Here is a 13,489-nt window from a genome sequence, read left to right as displayed (position 1 = left end):
GTGTTAAGGATAGTGGCTTAGGTTTTCTGTGCCTTGATTTTCTCATGTATTTTGGAGAAATGATAGAATCTCATAGAAATGTAAGAACTCAATGGAATTTCCATATCCAAGTGTTTTACTTTAGTGCCTGAGGTAGCATAATCACTATATAAGGTTTGGAGCATCTGATTGGAATGCATTTCTGCAGTTTTAAGTAGCTGCCTCTTACTTATTACTTGAGTTTCAACTCATATGTCACCACCTCAAGGAAGCCTTGTGTGATCTGAGGTAAAGCAGGCCCCTCCCCTCAATTTCTCTCTGCTGCATGGTTCTATTTTAACTTTCCTTAGTGTATTTGTATCCCAAAATTATCTCTTTAAAACATCTGTTTTCAATAATTTGAGAGAGAGAGAGAGAGAGAGAGAGAGAGAGAGAGAGAGAGAGAGAGAGAGAGAGAGAGAGATCAGCTGCCTCCTGCAACCCAAGCATGTGTCCTGACCAGGAATGGAACTCAGTGACATTTAGGTGCACGGGATTTTGAGCCACATCAGCCAGGGCCCAGAATGATCATATTTATTGTTTGCTTACAAGGCTGCTCAGTCTTGTTCACCACTGGATTCTCTAGACCTAGAATATACTGCATATGTTACAAGCTCATCAGATATCTGTTAACTATTGATACTTACTGGGGAATGAACTGACAAGAATAGGACCCCAAAGTATATACATTAAAATAGTATTTGTTATAGCTTCAAAGAACAAGTTACCCTCTTACAAAAAGAGAATATTCAAAGCAAACTTCACACAGAATAGCAGCATTAGGCTTTCATGCAAAATTTCCCCCTCCTTCCCTCCCTCCCTCCCTCCCTTACTCCTTCCCTTCTTTCTTTCTTTCTTTCTTTCTTTCTTTCTTTCTTTCTTTCTTTCTTTCTTTCTTTCTTTCTTTCTTTCTTTCTTCCTTCCTTCCTTCCTTCCTTCCTTCCTTCCTTCCTTCCTTCCTTCCTTCCTTCCTCCCTCCCTCCCTCCCTCCCTCCCTCCCTCCCTCCCTCCCTCCCTCCCTCCCTTACTCCTTCCCTTCTTTCTTTCTTTTTCTTTCTTTCTTTCTTTCTTTCTTTCTTTCTTTCTTTCTTTCTTTTTCTTTCTTTTTCTTTCTTTCTTTCCTTTTTCTGTCCAGTTTGAGGTGAAAGGCCAATGAGGGCGAGGGCATTGGATGTGACCAGGTTCCTTCTCTTAAAGGAAAGTTAGAAGTTGAGAAAAGCTATAACTCTTTTAGATGCCACTTGTTTGTCTTCAGCCTGGTGAAAGAAACAGTTATTGACTACAATTTATACTCCTCCCACTTCCGGGATCTGAAGGGAAGAGAATCTAAGGCAATATAATGCACTTGTATTTCATGTGGGTTTGGACCAGTGGCTTGCACGTGAGAGATGCTTCATACGTTCTGCTGGTCCTATTACTTGTAGGAAGGACTTACACACATTCTAGAGATACTCAACCTGTGGTCTACAGACTGGAAAGTCAACTTTCAACCTTCAGAAAACCAAGGTCTAGTAAAGCAACTGTTCAGCATTGGAAAAGGTCACACTAAGTAAATAGGTGCCTAGCTGTTTCTACCTTAAGATTTGTCCTATCTCCTATATGGTATTTCCTAGTTAAATTCAATATTCATTAATATTTATGTACTGTTATTTTAATTTTAAATTTCTATTTTTTTGTAATCAAAGGAGAATTGAGTAGAAAAATTTCCCTCTCTCGCTATTCATGCTGTGAAGCAACCTGTTTTACTGTTGAAACTTGTGTTTATTCTGTTTCAATTGTGCAGGAAACAGATTTGGCACCTTTAAAAATCAAAGATTTATCACTCTACAGGAAAATTCACCAGCTTAGGAAAGGGAATTATGAGAAATAGGAAAAAGATATCATGCTTCCAAAATATTATTGGGCTGAGGATCACCTGGGATCATGTGAAAATGTAGATTCTGAGTCAGCATGTCTGGGATGGAGTCTGAGATTCTAAATTTCAAACAAGCTCTGGTTATCTCCAAAGAGCAAGTTATCCTTCCATGCTGCTGGTCCATGGTGTTTATGGGCCATATGTTTGGGTCACATGGCTTGAGAAATTAAAAAACACACACACTCAAGAGCATCTAGTAGCCGAAACCGGTTTGGCTCAATGGATAGAGCATTGGCCCGCAGACTGAAATGTCCTGGTTTTGATTCCGGTCAAGGGCATGTACCTTGGTTGCGGGCACATCCCTAGTAGGGGGTGTGCAAGAGGCAGCTGATCCGTGATTCTCTCTCATAGATGTTTCTAACTATCCCTCTCTCTTCCTCTCTGTAAAAATAAATAAAATATATATTTTTTAAAAAGAGCATCTAGTACTTCCAGTTATAGTAACATGATGCTGCTACAACTTTATTTAACCAGCAAAATGACCATACATTCTTCCCATCCAGAGATGGAGCCTACATCTCCACTCCTGGAGTCAGGTTGCCCACGTGGTTCACTTTGGCCAACAGGCAATAGCAATTTGCCAGAAGGTAAGACTTGGGCTCTAGCACATGCTCCATCTTGAAGCTCTTGTGTCCCTGTAATCACTACACAAATGAACCCGGGTTAGCTAGCTGGAGGATGCATGGCCACATGCACACCTACAGTCAATCATCAGCCAGGCCCCAGCCAACAGCCTGCCACTTGCCATCCCTGTGAGGGAAGCCATCCTAGCTTGTCCAGTCTCCAGTAAGCCTCCAATTGGCCACAGACATTGGAGTGAACACGGCCAAGCTGGCCCACACAGAGCATTGCTGGAGACTACACACAGAATCATGAACTAAATAAAGTGTTGTTTTAACCAACACATTCTCTTTGTTCTCTTATTCGGCCTCTAAAGTAGAAAGTGACACTTAAAGAAAGAGCAATAGGAGTTTACTTAGAGACATACTACACTCTATTTAAAAAGATATTTTTATTGATTTCAAAAAGGAAGGGAGAGGGAGAGAGAGATAGAAACATCAATGCTGAGAGACAATCATTGATCCATTGCCTCCTACATGCCCCATACGGGGGATCAAGCCTATAACCCAGGCACGTGCTCTGACTGGGAATCGAACCATGACCTCCTGGTTCATAGGTCGATGCTCAACCCCTGAGCCACACTAGCTGGGCCATAATATCTTTTGAGGTTATGATTCTTTTATTTCCTGTCTTCAATATATGTGGTATAATTTTGGCCTCATATAATAGAAGTTGATATAAGTAGCTATTGCAATGGAATTTGACATAATTTTCTAATTAAATTTATTTCTATCTCTTACTTTATTATGCTGAATATTTCTGCTTCAAAGTTAAGTCATGTGCCCAAGTCACACAGCTTGTAAACGATAGACCAATTTTCAGCCTAATATAGAGTCAGAAATTTCAAAAGTTCTTTTCAATGTTTCAGACTCTTCTGCTAAAATGCAAATACAGAATTTCATTCTGAAAGGCATGCTTTCTCATTAATCGCCTTTATTCATGTTTGAGGTAATGCAAGGCCTGTCCACAAAGGAATAATCTTATACTGATATGAGATGCCAAGGACAAACCCTCTTGGGGGAAAGATGCACTTCATGTCAGCCAATCACTGACACAGAGTCCTTAAAGACAACACTATTGTGCACATTTCCTTCACAGGTTTCCTTGTTGCTGGGTACTCTCCCCCCATGTTTGTGATCCTTGGCCATCTGGGCTGCTCTCACAACCTGTCATTCCCTTAATCATTTTTTCCCCCTGGTTCTCAGCCACATGAAATGCATATTAATGAGTGAGAGTCTCATGGCCATGCCCATATATTAAAGGCTGCTAACTGTGGACAAGGGCAGGGCTTCTAAATTGTTTTAAACTGTCCTTCTTACTGAAGTAACTGCTATCTCTTCTGCCCCCTCCTAAGTCCTCTGTGCTGAAAATCATCACTAAAAGAGGCTTTGCAAACTGGTATTCCACAATCTGAATAGAGTCTGTAGTATTGCTTACTTCCTAATAGAATAGGATTCTTAAAAACTAGAAACTGAGCCGAAACTGGTTTGGCTCAGTAGATAGAGCGCCGGCTTGTGGAATGAGGGGTCTCAGGTTCAATTCCAGTCAGGGGCATGTATCCTGGTTGTGGGCACATCCCCAGTGGGGGGTGTGCAGGAGGCAGCTGATCTATGCATCGATGTCTAACTCTCTATCCATCTCTCTCTCTCTGTTAAAAGAAATCAATAAAATATATATATATATATATATTTTAAAACAAAACAAAAAACAAAAAACAAAACTAGAAACTGAACACCTTCAATGAAAACATGCACTTTGTAGGTAGCAGAGGCCCTACAACTTTCTATTGTCCACTGTTTCCCACATCCACATGACCTGCATGGACCGAGAAGACTTCTGATGGTATATTAGCTGTACTCTGATCTTTCTCTCTGTGATGTGCATCTATTGCTACCACAATAACACCTCCAAGAATGTTCCAGAGATTCTATGATCTGTATGTCCAGCTATAACCTCTATCCTTATCTTCATCAGTTTACTCTTAGCTCTAAATGTCACAGTTTGCTTTAACCTCATCCAGATCAACCCATTATATTAAAATCATCTTAATTTATTTGTTTAAAGTACCATTTAAAAGAGTGTCAATCCCACTACAAAACTATTATTGTACATGGCCTGCCCTGTATCTCAAATGTTAATACAGTATAGTCCATCTCACACTTGGGCAGATGTGTTAGCTTCCTAATTCTCCTCCTTGCTTTCAGTATCCTCTTCCCTGTCCTCCTATTCAACTTTATTATGAGAAATATATTGCTTGCACCCACATTTTGGAAACCATAATTCAGGTTGAAAGTCTTCCCAATCTGGCTCTAGGCAAATACCCCAGTCTAATTTTGCCTCCGTCTTCTTCTCATACCTGTTTCACATTTCCTAAGCAAAGTCTGTATTTTCATACACGTTGCCTATGGGGAGAATAGCATTCATCCACCCCATCTGGTCAACTATTCCTCCTTTTTTCCAACTCTTCTGACTGACCTTGCTCAATTTGCTAGTGGCATCTCCCTAACCACAGCTTTTGTTTACATTAATGGCACAGCAGGAACCATATAGCTTTGTTATCAACCACTTCCACTCCGTATCTGGAAACACTAAAGGCAGGAACTACATTTTATCCAACTTTTTCTCATCAGCTAAACCTCCATCTGAGTTAACACTAACAAAAACAAATAAGAACAGCAATATACACTTATGTTAAATGACTATACATCTTTCTCAAGATGTCTTGGGAGATGAAGAAGTAGTTCCAGAGAATGGGAGATGATTTTAATAAAGAGAGAAATGCATCTAACTAGGCAGGTTAATTCACCACCAAAGGCACCTTGCTTATGGATAATGGTGGATTTCCTTCACAGAAATGAATCTGGGAAATGAGACCACATATAAATGGCATTACCCTGTGTGATGTCAGAAGGTTGGACCTTCCTGGGTTAATATGTTGTGCCTATCTGTCAATGTAATACGGAAACTTTATATATTTAGCTAGATTCTCTAGGTTATTGATTAGGCATGAACTCAATCCAGTTAGTAAACTCAATCCAACAAGCATCTCTTTGAACCCAGAACAGAGCCAGAAAGCATTATTAAGCTATTGGGTATGTTTACTAGTGCTATGTGATAATTCCTATGCCCTTTGTATATAGTCTCTCATATCTGATCTTCTTCCACACCCTTAGAGATAGATAATAAAGGGTCATAAAAGTACAAAAATAACAAGTCTGTCCTTAGGGAGTTTCATTTTATCTGCAAGGACAGAATTAGCAACATCTGGAAAATTCTATAAAACAAGTTAATTAAATGTCAAGATATATCAGAGACAGAATATATTGCAGAATTAAAGGGGTCCAAGTATTTGTGGCTGGGTTGTGGAGGTGAGACTTTATAATACCAAGCAGAAGAACTGTAGTTGTCCAGCTATCCTCATAAATTCTGGAGACCTGACCAAAAAGAAAACACACACACATACACACACACACACACACACACACACACACACAGAGGAAGAAACAAAAACCAGGTTCTTACACCAGCATCTGGCTACAATGCTTGAAGTCCAAACCTTGGAATTATTTCTTGGCATGGTGAGAAGCCAATTTAAGGTCAAATGTACCCCTGGACTGCAGTTCATTAAGGTCTTCCAAGGTTGTCCTGGCACATTAGTTTAGTATTAATAGGTATTCCAAATAAGTGGGTGAAACCATGAAAAACAACATTTCTTGTAACTGAGCTTTAGAGGATACTGTGAATCTCAAAGAACAGAGCAGTCTGTGCATTTCACACATATATTTAAACATGCAGACCTCCACAGAACATCTTAAGTAATACCATGATAAACTATTTTTGGATATTAATACATTTGTGAAAACAATATGGCTGGCATGCCACTTACTAAGACACAGAAATGAAATGTGCATGAACTCCCAGAAAAAACACTGAAGACCCCAAAGGCCAACCATTTTAGTGGGAACTGCCTAACTGCCTATGAAGGAAGGACCGAGGAAAGGAGAATGGGAAGGCAGGGTGATCTCCATCAGGTGCCCCAGCCAAGGGAAGGAGAGAGGTGTGGTGGAATCACTCAAGGTGAGAAAGCAGAGAAAGAGCTATTGAGGGTGAAATGTATGCAACCTTTCCGAAGGACAATATGGCATTCTGTATTAAAAGTCCCGCCCTGCCCGGCAATTATTGCTCAATGGGTGAGCATGGACCTATAAACCAGGTTCCTGGTCAGGCATATGATTAGATTACAGGCTCAATCCCCAGTAGTGGGTGTGTAGGAGTCAACCAATCAATGATTCTCTTTCATCATTGATGTTTCTATCTCTCTCTCCCTCTCCCCTCTTCTATGAAATCAATAACACACACACAGATATTAAAAAGTCCCTAACTTTCAACACAATTCCCCTTCTGGAATTAAAATTTAAGGACACATTTGCCCAAGCATGCAAAGGTATATGTCGTGGCCCACCTAGACTGCTATAAGAAACTACCATAGACCAGTGGTTAGATAATAAACATTTATTTCTCACTGTTTTGAAGGCTAGGAAGTCTAAAATCAGCAGCTTTCATGTCTGGTGAGGATCTGCTTTCTATGATAGATAGCCTTCTTTTCACTGTGTCCTCACATGGCAGAAGGCGCGAGAGAGCTCTCTGGGGTCTTTTTTGCAAGGACATTAAAACCATTCTTGAGGGCTCTATGTTCATGACCTAATAACTTCCCACAGGCTCCACCTCCAAATACTATTATATTTGGGGGTTAGGTTTCAACTTATGAATTTGAGGGGGAAACAAATATTTAGACTACAGCAGCATATGTATCAGGAAGTTCATCATAGCCATTTTATAATAGATAAAAAAAAACACAAAAAACAGAAACAACCTAGTTGGTTAACAAGACGGGGATGAACAAAATACATGAAATAGAATGGTTTGTAGCCATGGAAGGTGATCCTATAACTTGCATTCTTGATACGGAAGAATACCAAGAGTGAAAAACATAGTTACAAAGTATTATGTATAATGTTATCAGATTTTTAGAAAAAATATATGTGAATTAGATAAATTCTAAACTCCCCCCCCCCCCCCACAAAGGGTTGAGTTTTAGGAGACATCTGCATTTAAATATATTTTTTTCATTTTTCTATTAAAAAAGGGAAAATTTGAATGTCCATGAGAAAGAGATACAAATTGGCAGTGATAAGAAAACTGAGGAGTAACATAAGCCAGAAGAAGCACACACAAGGGCTCTATACTTCCTGCTGTACCAGTGAGAAAACCAATTTATTAAGAGCTCTCTGCTAAGTGCTAGGTAGTATGATAGATATAGACTTCCCATTCTATGTTTGAAATCAAATAGGAGAGAGAACAAAATTTAGAAGGTGTGAAAATTTTGTCTAAATTCTACCATGTGGACAACCATTCAGTGTTTCTGGACCTTCAATTTCTCAATTATAAAACTAGGAAGTCAGTGATAACCAGGTAACCTTTTCAGGTTAGAATTTGTGAATGCTTCAATAGAATGCCTCCCAGCCAAAACCGGTTTGGCTCAGTGGATAGAGCTTTGGCCTGTGGACTGAAAGGTCCCAGGTTCGATCCGGTCAAGGGCATGTACTTTGGTTGCGGGAACATCCCCAGTAGGGGGTGTGCAAGAGGCAGCTGATCAATGATTCTCTCTCATCGATGTTTCTAACTCTCTATCCCTCTCTCTTCCTCTCTGTAAAAAAATCAATAAAATATATTAAAAAAAAATAGAATGCCTCCCAGAAGTCAAGTTTAACTTAAGGTAATAGTAAAAAGAAGATTTTATGCAGTGGGTCCAAGATTCTGTGTTCCTAACATGTTCCCGGGCTGCTAGGCACAGGCTTATACTTTTGAGTCACAAGACACCAGTACACATGATCTCACTGAATTTCCCCAGGATCCCTTTGAGATAGCTATCCTTGGCCCTTCTTCACTGATATTAGAGTGACTTATATAAGATCAAACTGATAGAAAATGGCAAAGCAGGAATCCAACTTGAGACCTTTTAAATTCTAGTCTCCGAGATGTTTGATGTCCATGGCGTTCTAAAACACCATAAGCAGAAATGACTGTCCCACTCATGGAAAGTGAGCAAGACCAGGAACGTGATCTGTAAAAGTCAGCTGTTAATAGAGCTGAGAAAACGGAGAGATCACTTTATATAAGGATCAGTTAAGAAGTCACAGAGGAAATCCAACCTCAACCTTGAAGGATAGCTGGGGTGATGGGTAGCAATGATGGGGAGAGTGCAGACAGCAGGAGGTATATGCTCAGAGCACAAGGCAGTGCAGAAGGAACTTGTAGAAAGGCACCCAGGAGAGCAGGAGAGGCCTCATGAACTAACCCAGGTTTTTATCACAAGGGCCAAAGAAACTCTAAGGTGATGATCCTCACAGACTAGACTAGAAGAATATGCGAAACTAAGATTTTAGTACACCATTGGAAGTCCTTAACCAACTTCCTACTACTCCCCAACACAGAGATTTCATTTGTTCCTATAAAACTTCTCCCCCTCCCACCCAGTACAAGGAAATTAATCTATACATCATAATAGAAGCCATCCCAGTTCCCATAATTGTACTTATCCCTTCACAAGGTCCATTCCCCCTGTCACTTCTACCTACATCTTGAGTCCTTAAAACTACCTGCTAAACTTTACTTACTTGAAGGAAGAAGCCTTTTAACACTGATCCCTTCTCACTGGTCCATCAGACACTTCTCTCATTTGTATGTCTAGAGACATAAATCAGTGTTAGCAGCAAAAGTCTAATTCACTTTCCTACCTACAGTTCCTGGAGGGGAGCACCGAATCTGAATTTCTTTGGCTTACTCCCATTCCTCACGTCATGCATTGCACGTGTGATGGGTGCTTCCTCAGTGCTATCCACATCACTAACTCGTTTTAAGAGGAGGATTAAGTTCGATAAGAATGATGAATGTTCCTTTTGAATATGTTTCTCCTAAGCAGATCTCCTGAGAGAAGTCTTAGGGCCCTCACCCATCCACCCCACACACATCTTCAGAGGCCAACTGTATCTTATGTGCTCACAGAAACAACAGAATTTATCTCTAGTATTTCCTTATTTATTTTAATAAAAATATTTTATTGATTTCAGAGAGGAAGGGAAAGGGAGAGAGAGAAACATCAATGATGAGAATCATTAATTGGCTACCTCCTGCGCGCCCCCTACTGGAGACTGAGCACTTAGCCCAGGCATGTGCCCTGATTGGAAACCAAACTGTGACCTCCTGATTCATAGGTGAATGCTCAGCCATAGAGCCACCCCAGCTGGGACATTCTCTCCTTTTAAATTATGACTCCCACCCTCCTCCCCTTCCTCTAAATGTTTCCTTTAAAAAAAAAAAAAAAAAAAAAAAGGCCACGATTCACTTCCACTAAAAATTAAAGGCAGCAGCATAGAGATCATGGTCCACACTGGTGCAAGAATCACCTCTTGATTTCTCTTGCTTTGAACACTTTCCAAGACAAGAAATGGAAAGGCCATCTCCAGAATGCATGCTCATGTCAGACTGTTTTCCCTTGCACCTCTTGGTTCATAAACTGTTTTGACTAAAAGGAACCAATGGGAGGTGGGCTTCAATTGAGATAAAATGGGAGAGGTAAGACATATCCAAAAGAGATTGTATGTGACCACTGCCTCCCCTCTGCCCCTCTCCCAGCATGAAGTACCGAGGAAAAGCAGGAGGATTGATTACACAAAGGTTGTCTAAGTTATAGAAGAAGAGGAATAAATCACTACCTCTTCCCCCAAGCTATGAGTCTGGCCTCTCCAGCTACACTAGCTTGCTCTTCTACTCCCTCTTAATTCCAAGATCCAAGATCTGTTTTGGCAATCAATTCACACTTCCCGCACCCAGGGTCCCTTTCTATTTGTTGAATCCACGTTTTCAAGATTCTTACCTTTTCTTACCCCAGTCCCAATCATATGTTGGCCTAATGGCTTGGGGTGGTTTTCTTGAAACCCCACTACTATGGTGGTTCAGCAAGACTGGCTCAAGCTCCTTCCCCATACAAACATGAAAAATGGAAAAGGTGGTCTCTAAGCTTATGCATCTCTCACCAGCCTCTAACACTTAAGGAAAGACGTTTGCTGACAGAAACCTGTAGTTAGTTCAAGAGAGGAGCCTGATCAAGTACACACACAACAGGCACATTATAACCTGAATCAGATTTTCTCACAGGTTAAAAAGAAAAAAAGTAAGGTTAAACATGAGAAAAATGAGAACTTTAGTTGAGTTCTTTTCTTTTTAAAAAAAAATTTTTGTGTATGCTGGACCCTAAAAAACATGAAATTAAAAACTCGTGAAAAACAGCCATATCAGCTTGCTGTGGTGACTCAAGAGTTGTCGTTTCTCGACTCAACTTCACTGAAACACTTGATTCATGTTGTTCTTACTTAACCTAATTTGCATTGATTTAATCAGTGCTGGTATGCTTTAAATACATAATAAACTGGGATTCTGCAACTTAGATGACTTAGAATAGCTAAATTTCAATAAAGCTCATTTCAATCTGTTAATGTATACAGTTCTGCCAAGGGCTTTAAAACCGTAGGAAAGATGCAAACTTGCCACACTAGAGGTGGGAAAGGTTTAAAGACACCACCCAGACGAGATGATCTGCAGGACGCTAATGTGAAAAGCAATATATGTATCTTCATTAGAGCCTAAACACATCCTCTATGTTTTGAGTAGCATACTTAGAAGAAAACTCAGACATAAATGCAGTCAATTTCATTTTATTCTCTTTCTTTCTTGCCAACACTCAACTCTTGTCTGCCTCTCTGTACCAGATCTACAAATCAAGTGGCGTCCAAGTGGGACCTGTTCTTGCCCATTTGGCAGGCGCCATCTCCACTTTGCCAAGCTGCCTGCCTTGGGAGGCTATTCTTCCTAGCAGCCACGGGGATTGGGTGGCTCACACTCAACAGCGCTTGCTGAATGGTTGGCCAGTGTTTGCCCCTGCCTGCCCTCCTCCCCAGCCCTTTAGAGTTATGGCTCAATCAGCCAGCCTGCTGTCAGGAATAATTGTCTTGGCAAGAGGTGAACACACTTGACGATGGAACTGTTTTTCTGTTAAAGTGTTCTGCAGCAACTTGGAGGTGCCAGGACAAAGCCTGCAGGTGCCCAGTCCAGAGTTAGAGAGGAGGCGAGAGCGATGGAGATGGCAACCATCAAAAATGGCAAAGAAAGAAGATCACTTTGGTTTGGGACAGCCCAAACCTGTCTATGGCAGGAACAGCTGTGCAACTGTGGAGAACTGCCTGATGATTCTGTGCCTCAGTTTCCTCAAAATGAAGGATTTGGTTTTCTAATGTTTCTTCTGGTTCCCAAAGACAACATAGGACTTCTAGGGCATTTTGGGTTGGTTTTCCTTTCAATGAGAGGATGTATCTCAGAGACGAATGACCAGGGCAGGGCTCAAAATACAAAATGGGATGATGCATGTCCCTGTTAATAGGACTTCCTGAAACGCGCTACCAGTCTTTGGAGACTGTGCTGTGATTTCACGGGTTAGTATCTTCAGCTTGAATGTTAAGACCAACCCAGTTACTTGCCCAAAGTTGAACCCACATGGGAGCTTTGGTAATCCAGTTCATTCTTACCAAAGTGAGCATCTGTAACAGAAAAGGCCCACTATTTTCAGTTCCTGAGAGGCACCAATGATGGAGATTCAAAGAGAGGGGTTGGAGATTCATGTGTGAGTCTCCCTGTCACTTCCTTGGGCATCACTGTCAAGAAGGTAGGTTTACCCTAGCTGGTTTGGCTCCCTGGATAGAGTATGGGCCAATGGACTGAAGGGTCACAGACACATAGGGTTTCAGGCTAGATCCCCTCCCTCACATAAAGTGTTCTCTCTTTCTGTCTCTCCCTCAAAAATCAAATTAAATCAAATTAAATCAAAACATAGAAGTAGCTTGCCCATACTCATTTTCAGCAGTTTCTCTGCCATCTTTGAGTTATTTTTAAAGGTGGCCAACAGGTCCCTCCCAATAGCAATGCAGACCCTCCTACCCCAGCTAGTTGGTAAAAGAGAGTTCGTTCCTTGTAAGACCCCCATGTATTCTTGACTGTGAATGGAAATCATCAGGCAGAGACCTCTTCCAACTTAGGAGACACCATTTAGTAACAGTCTCAAAGTTTAATTAGGAATGTGTGTATGGCGGGAGGAGGCACCGTTATGGTTTCTTTAAACCACCTCTCTTGGCTCCTCCAGCACGTTCTCCCAGAGCGGAGTGCACCGCAGGGCGCTGTGATCCCCACTAGCAGCCACCTCTTGTGCCCCTCCCCCCCCCCTTCGCCACACACACAGCGGAATCCCTCTCCAGTAATCCACCACAGACCCCAGATCCATGGAGCCTGGAGAAGCCCCTGTGAGATCTCAGGCAAGACTCCCTATCAACAGACCTACATCTCTGCAGCTCTGGGTCTCAAACCACGGGGACCAGGAAGGATTCCCAAACCCGCAGGAAGCTCCCCCCACCTGCCACCTAGAAGCCTGGCTGGCTGCACAACTCCGGAGCCCAGGGGGGTGTGGGGGGGAGGGGGAGGGAATGGGGAGGGAATCTCAGCCAAGCCCCCGCAGTCTCTGCTTTCCTCTCTCTTCTCCCAAGTTGCTTTTCTAAAGCAAAGAACCAAATGTTGATTTCTCCACAGATCCCTGCGTATCCCTTACACGTAGGCAGCTTTAAAGTGGGAGGGGGAATATCCCAAAAAGGGAAAGACGGGGAGGGGGGAGGAGAGAACAGAATAATCCAGTTTCCCACTTGGAGATATCTTACTGCGGACCCTGCGACCCCATCCCGGCCCCCACCCTCCCCCAGACGTGTGTGTGAGTGTGTGTGTGTGTGTGTGTGTGTGTGTGTGTGTGAGAGAGAGAGAGAGAGAGAGAGAGAGAGA

At 41.8% G+C, this 13,489-nt stretch overlaps 1 protein-coding gene across 5 annotated transcripts in view; it reads right to left on the bottom strand.

The window, feature by feature from the left end:
- CTNNA2 (catenin alpha 2) overlaps positions 1 to 13,489 on the bottom strand; it is a 1,074,738-nt gene that overhangs the window by 348,253 nt on the left and 712,996 nt on the right. The window lies entirely within an intron of this gene.

Source organism: Pipistrellus kuhlii, unplaced genomic scaffold, assembly GCF_014108245.1.
Source record: "Pipistrellus kuhlii isolate mPipKuh1 unplaced genomic scaffold, mPipKuh1.p scaffold_m20_p_13, whole genome shotgun sequence".
Classification (NCBI taxonomy): Eukaryota; Metazoa; Chordata; class Mammalia; order Chiroptera; family Vespertilionidae; genus Pipistrellus; species Pipistrellus kuhlii.
The sequence above is the reverse complement of the archived record's forward strand: the minus strand, read 5'-3'. Positions and strand labels throughout refer to the sequence as shown.